The 14,256-nt window shown below is 34.0% G+C and overlaps 1 long non-coding RNA gene across 1 annotated transcript in view; it reads right to left on the bottom strand.

The window, feature by feature from the left end:
• LOC122210833 overlaps window positions 1-14,256 on the bottom strand; it is a 151,076-nt gene that overhangs the window by 50,063 nt on the left and 86,757 nt on the right. The window contains exon 2 of the long non-coding RNA XR_006198299.1: window positions 12,257-12,384. This is a non-coding gene — a long non-coding RNA (uncharacterized LOC122210833). The remainder of the gene's footprint in view (window positions 1-12,256; window positions 12,385-14,256) is intronic.

Genomic DNA, 14,256 nt, shown 5'->3' with positions numbered 1-14,256 from the left:
ATTTAGTCTTCATTGGAGACTTACTGTTCCCTCCAAAATAAACCAGATTCACTTGTCTTGCAATCTTATTTTCCAGCAACTGTGTTTCCTACTGTTCTGTATTTTAATTGAGATTTTTATCAAAATTTGAAATTCTATTTATTTAAGTGATCATTGAGTTAATATTTGCCCTTCAATATTTTTTAGCATTACAAGGTCACCACTAAGGTGCATAGTAAAAGCTCAATAAATCTTTCATAATGAATGAGTAACAATAGAAGAACATTTTGACATGCCACGTACTAGGTACAAAGCACCATATTTATAAACTTATTTAATACACCAACCTTATCTTCATGTTATAAATAAGAAACCTCAGGCAGGTAGGACTTGACAGATACAGAAGGATTTAGCTCCAGAGTTTATAATCTAATAACTACACTCAACTGCTTGAGAAAGGATGAAATAAAATTATTACAGTATGCCTACACAAAATGGCACAAATATTAGAGTATTACTACAATAAGATTTACTTCATATTTTTATGATATGCAGGATAACTATGAAGAGGCAAAGTTAAATATAAGTTCAGGACTTTTCCAATCCTTTGACAGTTTGAATTGAAGTGTGGAAAACACCATATTCATCTTTGGTGTTTTAATTTCATTCTAATTGTTCTTAGCAGATGAACAACATTCTAAGGTCAGGTTAATATTAATGGTGATGAAGAAGGAAGAAAACTTAAAAATATAGAATATAGGACAGTGGTCTGTTTGGGAAATAACAGCAAACTACCTTTGGCCACATGAGTCGTCTGGGTTGAAGCAAATGGGTATACTCAAAATGGGTATACTGAGGGCTGACTTTGGCTATTGAGACACAAAGAAAATGCTGGAAATGAAGAGTATCATAATGGTGGAGGCAGGAATGTGACAGGAGCCATTACAAAGAAAGAGAAAAGTCAGTTAAATATCTCTCCTCTAATACTGGCTTCGCCCCGCTAAATTCTTTACAGCTGAATCTACATAGTGTTCAAAATACAGTGAAGAATCATAGTCATTATATTTCATTTTTCACCAACATTCTATAAAGTATTGAAGAACTGAATATAATATCTGATTCAATAATCAAGAGAAGAGGAAGCAATTTTCAACAAAGCCATCCTCCATGAGAAAAGAAACACACTTGAGAGAATATAAGAAGGCTTTCAACTCAGTGGGAAGGGAATGTGAAAGCACTTCATTGAAGCTCATTGTAGCTTGTGCACAGTTTGCCTGCCAAGAAATGCTCATTCAATATAGGGAAATAAATTCCCATTCACTAATAAACACAGTCAAATGCAAAGTTGCTTTACAAAGTCAAAGTCTATAAATATCTCATAACTGGTTTATGCTTTAACATAGTTCCTCCAAATTGTATTTTATCACAAGGCTTTTTTTAGTTATTCCATTCTTGTCTTTGACTTCAATTGCTCATGGCACAATCACATGTTCTTTAAATTATTCATATTTCTATGGAAGAAGATCATAATTCTCCAAATACTGGGATCATGCAGTGTGGGGATATTTAATTTTTCAGGTTTGTACATATGAATAAACAAAAAGCAAGAAGATCAATTACTAGTAGTGTTAACCATCAGCACCCAATCCCCCGTCAGCCAAGGCTCAAGTGTCATCTCTTGACGTGAACATTGACCCAGGAGTCAGGAAAATAGCCCAGGGGTTCTATTTTCCAATAATGTACTGGAGACCCATGACAAGCTCACAGCCAAGTCGTAAAGCACTTCTTAACTCACAGGACCATCAAACGGGATTAAGTGCTTTGAAATCCATGGATAACAGGTGCTCCAAGGACTCAAGAGCTCACCAGGTCGCCTCTTTCCCTCCGGGTCACTCACCTTCTTGCGCCTCATGTTAGGAGAATATTGATGAGAAGAGTGACAGAAGATGCCCATGGCAGCAGAAAGTAATGTAAGGGAAGCCTATTAACTTCTCATATACGGATTTTATGCTGTGATGCTAAAAATTCTATAATGGTCTTTAAAAACATTGATGCGATTTTCAGAACCCTTAGAAGAGTCTCATCAAATGACTAAAACTGGGTTTTACAGACAGTTACAGATTTGCTTCCATATTAAAATTGTTCCTAATCACATATTATTAGCCAGTTTTAGGAAGATTTTTTGAAAAATAGTTTGATGAAGCATAATCATCCAATAAGATAGCAGTACATCCAAATAAGGATTTAAAAATACTGAAGATGATCTAAAAATAGCATCTCAATGAGGAAATCAATTCAAAACTTGGAAAACGGTTCAACATTAGTAGAAGTTCACCGATTTACAAAACTTAACTTCTTGAAAAGCCATAAAAAGTTTTTAAGAAATAATCTATTCTTTAATTTAGAAAAAAAAAAAAGATTATTAAAGATTTCCTGGAAATGACACATGCTAGTAAGATAGTATTCAATTTGAAAAAAAAAATCACTAATTTTAGGAATTCACACTTTTTTGGCATTGTAAAACAAGCTATGTCTACACTCTAGTCTATTTCTCCCCCTAGGTATACAGTCTACTAAATCAATGACCTCCAAATTGTATCCAAATTTAATCTTTCAAAACTTTTAAAGAATTGTAGAACTCTTTTGCAGTGGATTTAGATTCTCCCCTTTCTCCACGACAATCTGAAGAGGTCTCTAAAGCTCGATTTCAGAACCTCTGCATTATAGCATGACTCCACTATGCTATCCAGTGCTCCAACTGATGGGTTTTGGTGAAATAATGGTTCATTGGATACTCATCTTCTTCATAGACATCATAAGAAAAAAGGGGAAAAAATGAAAGGATTGTGGTATAGTAAAAGAGTTTTGTACTGTTAGCTCATTTTTCTTTAAAGTACCAAACTAATGTGGTATAGTAAAATAGTTTGCACACTGTTGAATTTTTTTTGACTTCAAAAGGCATAGCAAACCTCTGCAAAAAGAGACATATTGACCTTTCCATCTCATTATAAAATTAATTTGTATTGTTTGTGGGAAGGAAAATACAGGGCAGAAATCACGTAAGAACAATACCTAAATGTGGAAATAAATGTCTTTAAATGTTAGCCCAACTAATTTACATATTTTTTCTCTAAATTCAGCTGAAAGAAAAGTATATAATTTCAACCTGGCCTTGAAGCACAAATATAATGTGCAACGCGGCAGCAAAAAACAACTGAGAAATTCTGACCTAAAAGGAATGGAAGAGCTGTACCACATGGCCAGAGGGATGCAGAGAGCTGTGTGGGGAACTGCCCGGTACAGACAGCACAAGTCTGTATATGGCTAACATTGCTTCTCTCTGGATACCACTTGGATTCTAGCCAGCACCCAGGCTGGATCAAACCCTGTCACCATTCTCTACTCCTCAAGTTGTGGAAGAGAAAGATGAAAGCTCAGGTTTATTTTGCATCTTCATCAAATCCTTGTTTACAGTATGATAATTGAAAACTTTTGGAGATAGAGTTTATAAAACAAACAATATTTTTATTGCAATCAATGAGTGTTTGAAAAATGTAAAGTGCATTAGTAAGCTAATATTTAACTGTGAAAATCAATTTTTTAAATGTTTGCCAAACTGATTCATATATTTTTCTTAGAATGTATCTTAAAAAATGTGCCTTCATTCATCTTGGCTATAAAACTCAGATACTGTACAATGGGCAGAAAGAATAAATTGAGAATTCAGTGGCAAGTAACCAAAAGGAGAAAGGCCTATGAAATGTTCAGATATCTGCCAACATGTAAGAAAAATAAAGATACCTTTGCCGTATTTTGAGCAGAATTATTTACTTTATGCTCAGATGTTGTTATCCTGATAAACAAAACTCTTGAATTTTTTGTAACTGTTTTCTGTTTGTTTTTTTACTCTATATTTAAATAACTTCTATTGCTTTATTATATTTTAATAGACCCTTGTACATAGCTGGGAGGATGAACTCATCTTTACCAAACATTTATTAAGAATGCCCTCAGTGGTACCCATTATAGTACACCCTACAGGTATATTTAGTTTTGTGCAATGAAGCTTTCCTGGAAAGCACTGTGTCAGGTCATAAATTCCTTCCTCCAATCCTTTCCCACCTATTGCCAGCCAAAAACATTGCAGCCAAGTGTATCTGTCTAAGGTGCACTTCTGGTCCTGTTCTTCCCTGCTTCAAAGTCATTTACTGACTCCCCACTGCCTGTTTACCAAATGCTATGCATTATGCTTATTACTGCAAATAGATACGTTTCTTTAATCTTTGTAACAACTCCAGCAGGTAACACTAATATTATCTCCACATTATAGGAGAATATAAATAATTTGCCTAAAGTCATACAGCCCGTAAGTAGCAGAAAGGATTCCTAAGCAAGACCAGCAGACTCAAATGACTGTATATTTAACTATCACTGCAACACTTTTTCAACATGCCAGAAACTACTCTAAATTTATCTCTCAAGATGCCTTTACATAAGTCCAATGGTCCAGCAAGAATGTTTTGTCTGCTGTGTAACTCATAGAACAGGACTACATTAGGTGCCTCTCAGTTAATGTTGCTAGCGTCTGTAGAATAGCCTTTGTGACTAGAAAATACCATCATGATAAAGCTTTAAAACTTCTCATTCATATGTGAAGTTTAAGAAACTAAATGAACAAAGACAAAAGGGACAAACAAACAAACAAAAAATAGACTTAAATAACAGACAACAAACTGGTGGTTGCCAGAGGGGAGGTGGAGAAAGATATGGGTGAAACCGATAAAAAGGATTAAGAATACATTTAACATGATGAGCACTGAATAATGTATAGAATTGTTAAACCATTATATTCTACACCTGAAACTAATATAACACTATATGTTAATTATGCTTTAATTTAGAAAGATTTTTAAAAACTCCCAAATTTCTTATTACAATGTGCCAGTTAAACATAAATGAGAAAAAAAATTTTTCTTCTCAGCTGATACTTTCATCATTTCTTGTAACATTCTTAAAGATTATCTTAGAATCATAGACCTCCCTAAAAATGGAAAAGCTGTTCTCTTGCTCCATATTATAGAGCTCCCTCAAGAAAGTTATTTTTTGGAAGATTTATTTAGCATTTTTTTTGCTTCCTGCAATGTTATGTTATACATTCAACATATTAGAGAATATTAGTAAGAAAATTAAATATTTTAGAGATTTTCCTTACAAGTTAGCCCATCACAGATTTTTATCTGAATTTATCTCTATATAAAGAAGTACAGTGTTCTTATATCAAAATGGTTCAATTAATGATTATTAATTTAGACAAATTGTGACGTGATGTCATATATGTAATTGTTATTCATTATCATTACTTGAAGAATTCAAGTTTAGGAAAAAGTGACTCTAAACACCACAGTACATAATATTTAAATGCTGAGAGATACTCCTTTTAACAAACGATTAACGAACTGAATGCAAATGAAGGAATATGGTTGACTGAATGCAATCTGAGAAAACCACATCTGCATGTTGGGACTAAATACTATTAGCTAACATTTACCTTGTAACTACCGTTGCTCGGCTTATATAAATTATTTCAACTTTAATCCTCGTAACACCTACAAGAAGTGTTACTGCAACTATTATTGAATTGCATGAATGTACCTGTCATTATCCCCATTGTATATATGAGTACAGTTAGACAGAAGGAGTTCAATAGCCTACCCAAAATGACAAAACTTCTGGGAGGTGAAATTCAAAGCCAGATAGCCCAAATGCAGAGTCTATACCCTTACCAATCATGGGGGGTTGACTGCCTTATCCTGCAGATGCTTTCAATTATATGGCTGCACCTAAAGATATCAGGCATGAAATAATGGTTTGATCTCTACTCCACTATCTAAATTTGAAGAAAGGAAAACATGTTAATCCATGCATTGGTTTTTTTTTTTTGTTTTTTTCTTTTTTGGTTTTTTTTTTTTTTTTTTTTTTTTTTGCAGCTGCCAGAACAAATTACCACAAACTTGGTGTCTTTAAAAAAAAGACATTTATTATCCCAATAGTTCTGAAAGCTGGAGGAAGAAGCAAAGAAGAGACTCTGCCCCTAGAACGTCCAGAGGGAGCATGGCCTTGGTGACACCTTGATTTCAGACCAGTGATACCAATTTTGGATTTGGAGCTTCCAGTGTCTACCAACTTTTCTTGGCTTGTGGCTGCATCACTTCAATCTTCAGGTCCAGCATCTTCAAAGCTCTCTCTGTTCCATCTTCACATCAGCTTCTCTGTCTGTGTCAAATCTCCCTCTGCCTCTCTCTTAGCAAGGCACTTGGGACCCAGCCAGTATTCCAGGATAACCTTTGCATCTCAAGATCTTTTCCAAATAAGACAGCATTTACACTTTCCAGGTATTAGGACTTGAAACCTTTGGGACCGTGATTCAGCCTGCTCACCTATCCATCTATAAATGTAATGCCACCTGTCAGAGAAATATGCGGCTGAGAGGCAAAATATCAAGAAATTTTTCAAGTAAAGAAGTTTGAAGAATTTTTGTCAGGTTGGTGTTCTTCAGCAGTTTTTCCCATGCCTTCTACATCTGCGTTTTTACCTCCTCTAACTAACTGGACGTGAAGCACAGTACAGTAACATGCTCCTTTGGGTGGCTAAATCATCAGTGAGAGATTAACAAATGGCAATCACCTTTTCCATGATACTATGGAAGTAAAGAGTCATACTTCTAGGTAAAATTGTTCCATAAAAAGGAGCTCATTTACTGCCGTTTTCAACAATATGGATGGACTCGAGGCCATTATCACATTTCATTAGTGATATAAGTCAGACAGAGAAAGACAAATAGAGGATGATCTCACTTACAGGTGAGCAGAATCTAAAGAGCAAAACAACACGAAACAAAATAAACAAGCTCTTGGTAACAGAGAACAGATTGGTGGTTACTAGAGATGGAGAGTGTACGGTTGGGCAAAACACAGGCTAAAGGAGTCAAAAGGCACAAACAAACTTACAGTCATGTAAAATAAAGTAAGTAAGTCACGAGGATGTAATATATAGCACAGAGACTATGGTTAATAATAGTGCACTGCATAAGTAAAAACTGATAACAGAATAGATCTTTGAAGTTCTAATGACAAGAAAAAAATTTTTTTACTACTACACAATGTTGATGGATGTTGAGTAGACTCATTATGGTGATCATTTCACAATATATACAAATATTACATAATTATGCTGTACACCTAAAATTAATATATGTCAATTTTACTTCAATTTTTCTACTTATCAAAAAAAGACATTCAAAAGATGAACAATAAAAATGTCAACATGTTTGGCTAGAAAAAAAGGCCATTTAGTACATGATTTCCTAGTCTGTCTATGCAGGTTACAGGGGCAGTGGCCTTGTCAGTATAATAAGTTTGGCATTTAGATATAGTGACCACATGGTGAAAGGAAACAAAACTCAGGATCTTGACAGATATGGAGTTGGAATATATTAAGTCTGGGTTCCGAGCATACCACATCTTAACTGAAGAAGTAACCTAGACAAGAAATTACCTAGTAACACAGGAGTATAACAAAGAAACCTAATTCTAATGATCCTAATCACAAACTTGCAATTTAAAGGATGTTGGTATTAAATTCATGTGAATAGCATGGCATGGGAGTTCCAACACAGGCTTCTGATATCTCTGGGACATATGACAGAAACAAAACCAGCCCATATCATAGAATATACACGCTCAGGATAACCACACACACACACACACACACACACACACACACACACACACAGTCTCATTGAAGATAAGGAAGATAAACTAACAAAACACAATAGGAAACACAAATTAATGAAAAATAATTAGCAGATGCAATGGACGGTAGGATTAGACTCTAAGAACTGCAGAAAATTAAACAGTATGATAGAGATTCCATAAAATGAAAAACCTTAAAGTAATTAAAGCATGAAGAGTAAACATTTTATGATTTCATATAAAACAACGAATGTATTTTAGAAGGAATGAAATAGAATTGTTCTGTTTTTCAAACACTGAAACATGCAGTTATTTTAATTTAAAAAATATGATGGTCAATTGGTTCAGCAGCCAGTTAGAAGCAGCTAAAGTGAAATTAGTTACCTGGAAAATAAATATGTGAAAATGACCTGGAATGAACAGAGATAACAAAGAAATTTTAAAAAGAGAGAATAGTGAAGTTGAAAGGTCTAGAGAATAAAATTATGAGTTCCAACATTTCTTTAATATAAGTTTCAGCATAAAAGAATAAAGAAAATGGAAAGAAGCATATAAAAGTAATAATGAATGAAAGCATTGAATTTTTAACTGTAACTCCAAAAGCAAAGGGAACAAAAGCAAAAATAAACAAGTGTGGGACTACATCACTAAAAAACATCTGCACAACAGAGGAAACCATCAACAAAACAAGAAGGTAACCTACTGAATGAAAGAAAATATTTACATATCATGTATCTGAAGGGGTTAGTGACCAAAATATACAAAGAGCTCAAGTCAATAGTTGTAATAATAATAACCATTATCATCTGATTAAAAATGGGCAGAAGATCTAAATAGACATTTTTCCAAAGAAGACATACAGATGACCAACAGGTACATGATAGGATGATCAACATCACTAATTATTAGGGAAATGCAAATCAAAGACACAATGATACATCACCTCACACCTGTTAGATTGGCCATTATCAAAAAGACAAGAAATAACAAGTGCTAAAGAGGATCCAGAGAAAAAGGGACCTTCATACACTGTTAATGGAAATGTAAATTGGTGCAGTTACTATGGAAAATAGTATGGAGGTTCCTCAAATGCTACTTAGCCATGAAAAAGAAGAAAATCTTGCCATTTATGACATGAATGGACCTTGAGGGTATTATGCTAAGTGAAATAAGTCAGAGAAAGACAAATACTGTATGATTTCACTTATATTCACTTAGTGGCTGTTAGAGAGGAAGGAGGTGAGGGTGGACAAAATGTGAGAAAGGGGTCAATTATACGGTGACAGATGGTAACGACTTATTGTGACAATTGCTCTGCAATATATACAAATATAAAATTATTCTGTTTTGCACCTGAAACTATTACAATGTTATATACAATTTTACCTCAGTTAAAAAAAAAAAAGGTAAGTCAAAGAAAGTGAAATAAATAAAAATATAAGACATAAACAAACGATGAAATGAAAAGAAATAGAGAAGTTAAAATCTGTGACCAGTTCTTTGAGGAAAAACCCTATATTGACCTGGAAGAAGGTATCTGCAATTCATATCAATAATAATAAATTAGTATCTGAAATATATTCTAAATACACTGCAAATCAATAAGAAAATGAACAAAAGATATGTGCAGACAACTCACAAAGGAGAAATCTAGAGCAACTAAATAAAATACCCACTTGACCAAAAAAAAAAAAAAAAATAGAAGAAGAAAAATTTGTTTGAGCCTCATTTATAATTTAAAAAGAAATTCTAAAAATGAGAGAATCAAAATGCCACATGTAGCAAAGAGATCCCGGAAGATGGAGCTAAAAAAGTAACCATTGGATTTGAGAATCTAGAAGTCAAGGGTGATCTTTATTAGAGCATCAATGAGAGTAAAATCGATTTGCAATGTATTGAGAAACAAATGTGAAGAAAGGAAATGGAGACAGAGTAACGACTTTCTTAAAAAGCTTACATGATCCAGGAAGAGAACAGATATAGTAATAGCTGAAGTTAAGACACCTGCTCAAAGTAGGCCAATATATTAAGTTTTTCACTTGATTGTTTTATTGTGGCTGGACTGTGAGCTTATTATTAAGCTGAGAAGTAGCCATAAGAAAGGGGAAAGTCCTCAAAGTAAGAGAGAAAATAAATGATAGAGCAATGCTCTGGAGAAAGCAATCAATTGCACCAATGCAAAGTTTAGCCTTAAGCAAAGAGTAATAAGAATGCCTTAATTTTTAAATTAGTGTGTATAGGGGATGAGCATGCATGAGGTTGAGGATATTCAGTAATATAAGAGAGTAAAGAAAAGAGGAAGTGAGTCTAACATTAGGTGAAGTAGAAATGATTTAGATATGACATTGTAGAGATCTAAGCGGTTGTCAGCCCATAACCATATTTTATTCATGAAAAAAATATATTATACAAAGCTGAATTATACATAGGCCATCATGCCCTTAAGGAGCTCAGTCTACCAGGAAAAGTGAGACTTGTTCACATATAATCAAGATAACTAAAATGCCGTTCATCCCTCCTTTCTCAATATATACATATTATTTTGTTCTTTTCTCTTTCATTTTATGAGATCACATAGCATTTTGTGTTCCTCTTTCTTCCCAATTCTCTAAAGGGATACATGAAAGTGGAAATGTTTACCATAGTGCCAACATTAAGTTCAGACTCCTTTCCACAGCTTTGCACTGTGATCTCTACAGAAGCTCATCCAGAGCTCTGGAATGATTTGCACTAAATGCATGAAAGAGATGAGGAATAGGAGAAGTCATTAAAATTATTCTGTTTCTTCTCCTCCCAGATCCAAACAAATTTCACTTTTAGGAAAATCATTGTCCACACTTCCTAATGTGAAGCTTACTTTTGTCACACAAAGTATTTTAAAGACAGACAAAATCAATCTTATTGACCATTTCTCAAAACCCTGTCCTTGAATATTAAAAGTTGTATTTCAGGAAAGTAGAAGTTTCAAATTTATATTCTTCAACTTCATTTAAGATCACTGATGCTGATTAAAATTTTCATCTTTTAGATATATTTGAAAATATTCTACCAAACAAGAAAAGGCCATTAACATTCAGTTTAAATGCAATTTATACTAGCCTTTGGTTTTCAGCATAAATGTAGAGACAAATGAAATTATTACCATTATGAAAATAATGTGCATTTTTTGAGACAGCAATGTTTTTTCCATGCATGTTGCTAAAGAAGGCAAATTTATCATGTCCTTTAATTTCTCAGAATCAAAATCATTTGCTCAAACTCCAAAGAAATTGTAATATATCTAAAGTTAATTACAACTTTCTTTTCAATATTTAATTATGTTTTCTTGTAAAGAATAAGCATCATTCAATTAACTTCATTTTATGAATATTACATAGAATCTTACAATGATTCTATGGCATATTACATAGAATCATTGAAGCAGAAGAAAATGTAAAAAAAAAAAAGGAGAAATAATACTCAGAGCATGCAGTCCTCAGACACGTCAGGCCATTTGCTCCTTTTTACTTTTAAAAATCTCTCCAACATTTCATTAGCATTCTTCTTTTTAAGCACTGCAGAAAATACAGACTGTATGTCTGATACACTATTTCTAGACTATGCAGTAACAAACTGTATAAATTCACTTGGCTACTCAGAGTGACAACTTGAGTTTCCTTAATATATAGTTACTTTCTCTGAAATTAAACAATTAATAAGCCAGCAGCTATGTGAATCATAAATTATTCATACTTAGTCTACCAATGAACATTAATCAATTATAAAGAGACACAGAAATTAAGACCAAGAGAAAGAGTCAACCATAGCCTTTTAATATTGAGACTCTGTTAACCCAGTCTCTTTAAACATATTTGATTTGTATAATAACATCAATATGCACAGCTATGCTTGCTGCTCAAGTTTCCAACAAAATAACCAATTTATGAGTATACATATGCTGTCAACCAGTAACAAGAAATACTCATCACAATTATGTAGTCTTTGACTAAAAGGGCTTATTAGAGTTCTTTCAAATTATTGTACCTCATCAAATATTTAGTATTAACTCTCCTGGCTTCCCAAAGAATTTGAAGCACACCGAGAAACATCTTTAGAATTCTTTCATAGTTTGAATACCATAATTTTATACCAATATATATAAAATTATAACAATCACAAAAGCAAAACTTCCACCTAGACAATGGCCCCAGTCAGTCAGTTGTGATGCATTACATCCTTAACAGACACAGGTTCAGCAGCAAACTTATGACTTACAATTACCTAATGAGAAGTTGCAACAGGCTTATTCCCAACGCATATGATTTCCAGATTATGCAAGTACCCATTCTGATTAATTTATTTAAAATCAGTCAAGGAAAGAGCTATCGTTCCTAGTGTTCATTTTTACCAAGAGTCAAGCAATAAAATAATGAGAGTATATAGATGGCAAATAGGGATTTAAGTGGAGAAATGGAATTAATAAGAATAAAAAATTAGAATCACCATTTGGTTATAACTAGCAATCAAGTGTTAATGCAAAATATTACCTGGAAATAGGCTTCAAACTATTCTTTGGTTGATGTTCTGTAGACATGATGTGTTTGCTTCTCACCAAAGACAGGAAAAGACCATTGACAGGTATCACTGGATGTATTATTTCACTATTTCTTGGAAGCTAGAGGAAATAGAGAAGCTAGGTTTACAATATGGGAAATTGAGAACATCTGAGTCTTTAGTTTTTTAAAAATTTTCTGTGTCCTTGAGCATTCGTAAAGACATGGCAAATTTTTTCCAGACTTGATGAGATGGTCAGCTCAGGGTGGGGGCGGGAGCAGAACCAGGATAGCTTTACCAGTATTCTGAAAAGGTCATTGGTCGTAGTTCTCATTCAGCAAGTGTAACATTGTAAAACCCTGAAAACTCACATGCCCACCTTGAAAAATCATTAACTACCTGTTAGTCCTTTCTTTCAAAATCAATCAACAGATATATAGAGTGCATAATAAACACTAACACTATGCTAAGTGTTATGAGATATACATAATATCAGATGCAATTGCTAAAATGTAAATTAATTTATATTGGTACAAGATAAAAACACCCTACAAAAGGATAAGTTATATGCAATAAGATGATATAGATAAAAGTCCTACCAAAGTACAGACAAGGTAGATTTCTTCAATGACTACCGGCATGGTTACTTTGTTAGAAATGCAGATTCTCAGACACCACACCAGACCTACTGAATCAGAATCTGCATTTTAGCAGATGCCCAGATCTTGTGATGTATATGCACATTCAAGTTTGAGAAGCCCATCTTAGATGTTTTTATAAGCAAAATGATACTTAAAACAATTGTTAAACTAATGAGTCGGCCAAGAAAGAGAAAGAAAAACAGTCCAGGAAATTTCAGGCAAGTGGTCAGAAGAGAACAAAAGCATAGCATGAGAGGGCCTGAAACATGTTCCAGGAAGATTTTAGTTTGCCAAATTTGCTAGGGCAAAAGATTTTATTTAGAGATTGCCAAAAGGTAAGTCTTAAAATGTAGAATGGGTCTGGTAAGAGATGGTCTGAAAGTTAGATTGAGAGAAATGCTTAGTATTTTTAGACAGACCAGTGCTTTTGGAATAAAAGTGATTCATACTGTTCAGATTCCACCCTTCAGATATGAAGAATTCACTCTGTTAGCTGCCTTGAGTATTGGCTGCTGGTGCCTCAAAGTTGAGACCTCCCCTGAGAATTGCCCTCGGCCAAAGGGGGTTGCTTCACCCAAGTTTACACCCTCTTCCTGGAGGCAGCTTACATCCAGTACTGGCTGATGTAGGGGAACAAAACCTTGGCCTCATGGCCTCAATCGGAAGCCACATTATTGAAAGACTGTCTCAAAGTTAAAGTTCCCTGTGGAGTGAGATGAGTTATCTCATACAAATGCATCTCATTATGGTAACTCTCTCTGCTCAGTCCTGCTTTTCTCATTCTCTCACAGATGTTGTTCCCAAGAGAGCTTCTCAATAAATCTCCCGCACACAATTCTCCATATCAAAAAACAAAACAAAACAAAAAAACCAAAAAAACCAAACTGATCACTTTCCTCGAAACTGTATATCAATAAAAAATGTATAATTAGTTCTATATAATTTTATTCTGATATTATCCTTTGGTTACTTTTTTAATGTGCTGTAACAATCCACCTAAAATGTATATTTCTTAAAGGCAGGAAATGTGCTGTATTCCTTTAAAAAAATATTTCACTAAGACAGGGGTGCCTGGGTGCCTTAGTTGGTTAAGCATTGGACTTTGGCTCAGGTCATCATCTAACAGTTCACGAGTTCAAGCCTCACATCAGGCTGTCTGGTGTCAGCAAACAGCCGGCCCCGGATCCTCTGTCTCCCTCTCTCTCGCTGCCACTACCCACCTGGCAATCTCTCTCTTACAGAAATAAATAAAACATTAAAAAATTGTAGAAAAATAAGTAAATAATTTCACTACGATGAACACAGATGTGGGTACATAATAAGTATTTAATTCTCATTTGATGAATTAAAAA

The sequence above is a fragment of the Panthera leo genome, chromosome F2 (assembly GCF_018350215.1).
Source record: "Panthera leo isolate Ple1 chromosome F2, P.leo_Ple1_pat1.1, whole genome shotgun sequence".
Taxonomy (NCBI): Eukaryota; Metazoa; Chordata; class Mammalia; order Carnivora; family Felidae; genus Panthera; species Panthera leo.
Note: the sequence above shows the minus strand (reverse complement) of the source record. Positions and strands in the feature narration are given on the sequence as shown.